This window comes from Puma concolor, chromosome A1 (assembly GCF_028749965.1).
Source record: "Puma concolor isolate L17-30 chromosome A1, mPumCon1.1.hap2, whole genome shotgun sequence".
Classification (NCBI taxonomy): Eukaryota; Metazoa; Chordata; class Mammalia; order Carnivora; family Felidae; genus Puma; species Puma concolor.
The window spans coordinates 57,187,900-57,191,350 of record NC_141667.1 but is presented as its reverse complement, the minus strand read 5'-3'; the positions used below and the strand labels follow the sequence as shown (position 1 = coordinate 57,191,350).

The 3,451-nt window shown below is 34.8% G+C and overlaps 1 non-coding gene across 1 annotated transcript; it reads right to left on the bottom strand.

Moving 5' to 3' along the window:
* Positions 1–1,828: 1,828 nt before the first annotated feature.
* On the bottom strand, positions 1,829–1,935 carry LOC112861758 (U6 spliceosomal RNA). The gene has a single exon (XR_003223660.1). It is a non-coding gene; the product is annotated as a U6 spliceosomal RNA (small nuclear RNA).
* Between the last annotated feature and the right edge of the window lie 1,516 nt (positions 1,936–3,451).

The window sequence follows — 3,451 nt, the reverse complement described above, 5'->3', positions numbered from 1 at the left end:
CGACTATGTGTAATTTAAAAGAAATTATGTAAGCTTATTTCTCTGATTAAGAAAGCCTAATGCGCAAACACACAAAGGATATGACCAGTGTAGCTCAAGTAGCTAATGAATCTGGCAGTTTTAAGCTCGTTCCCAATAAAAATGGGCCCCACAAATCACTATAAAAAATGTGTTTTGTACCTCAAGAGCCATAATTGTCACACATTTACAATTCATAAGCAGTGACTGCAGGGTGCTTACTCTAGTTAATCCTCCATAGAATAGTGGATATTGATGCTGTGGAGAAGGGGCACAACAAAATCATCTGTCACTTGAAATACTCATTTGGGAAGCCTCACACACTAATGAAATCCTGAAATGTAGCAATGGAAAGCCTGAATGCGTTCTTCTGCCTAAACTGTAAGTGGTGACAAAGGTGTAAGTCTGAGATGCCAGGGATAGCCTGGCATAGCTTGCCTCTGGTTTACTGACTCTAAAATAGTAAAGATAAAACCTGCATTTGGATTGTCCAAAAACCTATGTCTCAAGACTTTACTGTACACCTATCTGGACCTAAAGAAACAGAACGGAGACATATAAATTCTAAGAAGCTTCCTTGCCATGACTGATTTGGTTAAAGTGTAACCAGTATATGATGAATAGCTAGACTTAATAATGACTTGATGAACATATTCAATATATTTACAATTCTTTTAGCAAGGGAGAATACTTTCTGTGACTATTACATTCAAATGATTTCCAAATCTTAAAAGTAGTATTTGAATTCAACCAAAACATGTAGATTGTCCCTAAAGCTTGTAGTAAATGGCTATAAACCTACATAATTGAATCTTTGGAGTGTGAGGCCTCCCTCTGGTACATCATGAGTACTTGAAATAGACTCTTGGTCTGGTTTCAAATTCAATTTTTGTTTTGTTTTTAAGGAACATTGATAAAATCAGAGAAAGCATATTGTTTATTCAATCTAATCCATCTGCAAGGTAAGGGAATTACTCAGAATAATGTGAAGACAAATGAAATGGATTAAGTGAATCTTGGATGACCTTCAACATTTTTCTGCCCCTAAAGGCTGGGTTTCCAATAATCACTCAGTCATTTAAACATAAGACACCTGAATGTACGTAGGCATTGTGTGTATAATTGAATGTGTATAATTGTGTGAATAATTGTACATACGTACATTGAATGTACATATGTATATATAAAAATAAATGTATGCATGTATAAAAAATAAAATAAAATAAAATAAAATAAAATAAAATAAAATAATAAAATAAAATAAAATCAGCTATCCTTGCTTTGGCTCCTCCTTAACATGCCACTTTAACATCTTTATTTTGTTCTCTCCAGCCCCCCCTCTATAACCCATTGCTTACCGTAGCCACTTATATTTCCTTGTATAAAATCATCTCAGTTTGTGATTGAAATAATGATTCCTCACTTCCTGGGTTTGCATTTTTAACCATACAAGCTTTTTAAGTTCAAGAAGAAGAATCAAAATGCATTTATATTCTATATTACAATAAATGTGAATATCAAAAGTTTCTCCTTGAGTTGTGTGACTGCTGACATTTGAAAAAAAGCCAGAGAATCTTAGAATCGGGAGAAGCAGAAATATGTTTAGTATTTCAATTGACTCCTGATGGAGAGGGAGAGAGGGGAAAAATTATAAGTTCTCTTTGCAAAGTTTTATGTTTTTTTTTAAACTATTTATTTTCCTAGGACCTAGATTAATTACAATTCTTGTTTCAAGACACGAATGGTTCATTATATTTAGTTGTTTGCTTATTTTATTTTATTTTATTTTTTTCAATATATGAAGTTTATTAAAAATATGGAACGCTTCATGAATTTGCGTGTCATCCTTGCTCAGGGGCCATGCTAATCTTCTCTGTATCGTTCCAATTTTAGTATATGTGCTGCCGAAGCAAGCACGTGTTTGCTTATTTTAAATAACATAGTGAACCTGCATCAATTATGAAAAGTAGAGCCCTGATGGTAACTTAAATGAGCTCACGTGGTCTTCTATTCTTTTCTCTTCCTTCCCCAACCCAAAGTAACAATCATCCTGAATGATCACGCTCTTGGGGGTATATGTGTGCAGAGTTCCTTAATACAGTATATGCCCTAAAAACACACATCATTTTAGATGTTTTTAACTTTATAAAAAGGCACACACTCTATATAATCGTTTTAAAGTTACTGTTATAAAACAGTATGATAATGCTAAGATTTATATAATTTACTGAAAGTAACGGTAGTTTATTTTTATTGATATATAGTATTCTATTGCGGTATGTACAGTAAAACCTTGCATTTGTAGTAACTTGCTCTGCAAGTGTTCTGCAAGACAAGCAAACATTTCTAATAAATTTTAACTTGATAAATGAGCGATGTCTTACAATGTAAGTAGTATGAAACACAGAACATCACATCTCACAACTGAGTCAAGGTTCTTCTCTCTCTCTCTCTCTCTATATATATCTCTCTCACTGAGGGACTGTGGGTGGTCATCTCCCATGCTTGAATGCTCCGTCTCAGGCCATGCTGTTTGGTAGAAATCAGGGATTTCTCAGAATGTTGGAAGGTGCCCTCAACTGGCACTAGTGTATTTTTTGCCACTTCAAAGCACCTATGGACAGTGCTTTGCTCTTCCATACAAGAGTAAGCTTAGGAATGCTTTGCTTCATTCTAGGTCAGGCTGCCTGTAGATACAGACCCTTTCCTCTACTGCCTTATTGCCAGTTACATAAAATACAGTATATGACAAGAGTTCATTAATACTGTACTGTAGTCAACATCCATGAGAGCATATACAATGGCCCCATGCAGAAAAAGATTCCATTAAGCCAATAGATCACAGTGATTCTGTTAGTGATAGTGAAAGGCATCCCATACAATAATGCTCCTCTCTCTTGTCTCCCTCACAACAGCCGCTAAGGTTTTCAAAGCTGTGTGGGTTGTTTATTTTTCTTTATATTTTGTATTTTCTTTATTATTTTGTATTACATTACAGTATTGTTATTTTGTATATGAATATTTTTGGGTTGTGGAACAAATCATCTGAGTTTCCATTATTTCTTATGGGGAAATTTGCTTTGATATACAAGTGCTTTATCTTACAAGCATGTTTCCAGAACAAATTATGCTTGCAAACCAAGGGTTTACTATACTATGTTTATACTTTTAATTCATGAATTGATTCATGAATTCAGTCAACCACTTATATTGAGCCAAGGAAATAACAAAAATAGTGTAGCACATCTTTAAAAGCTTTGGTCCTTTTTAGGAAACTCTAAAATTAAGGGCACCTGGGTGGTTCAGTTGATTAAGCAGCTGACTCCTGGGTTCAGCTCAGGTCATGATCTCATGGTTTCATAAGTTCAAGCCCCGTGTCAAGCTCTGTGCTGGCAGCACAGATCCTGTCTTGGATTCTCTGTCTCCTCTCTCT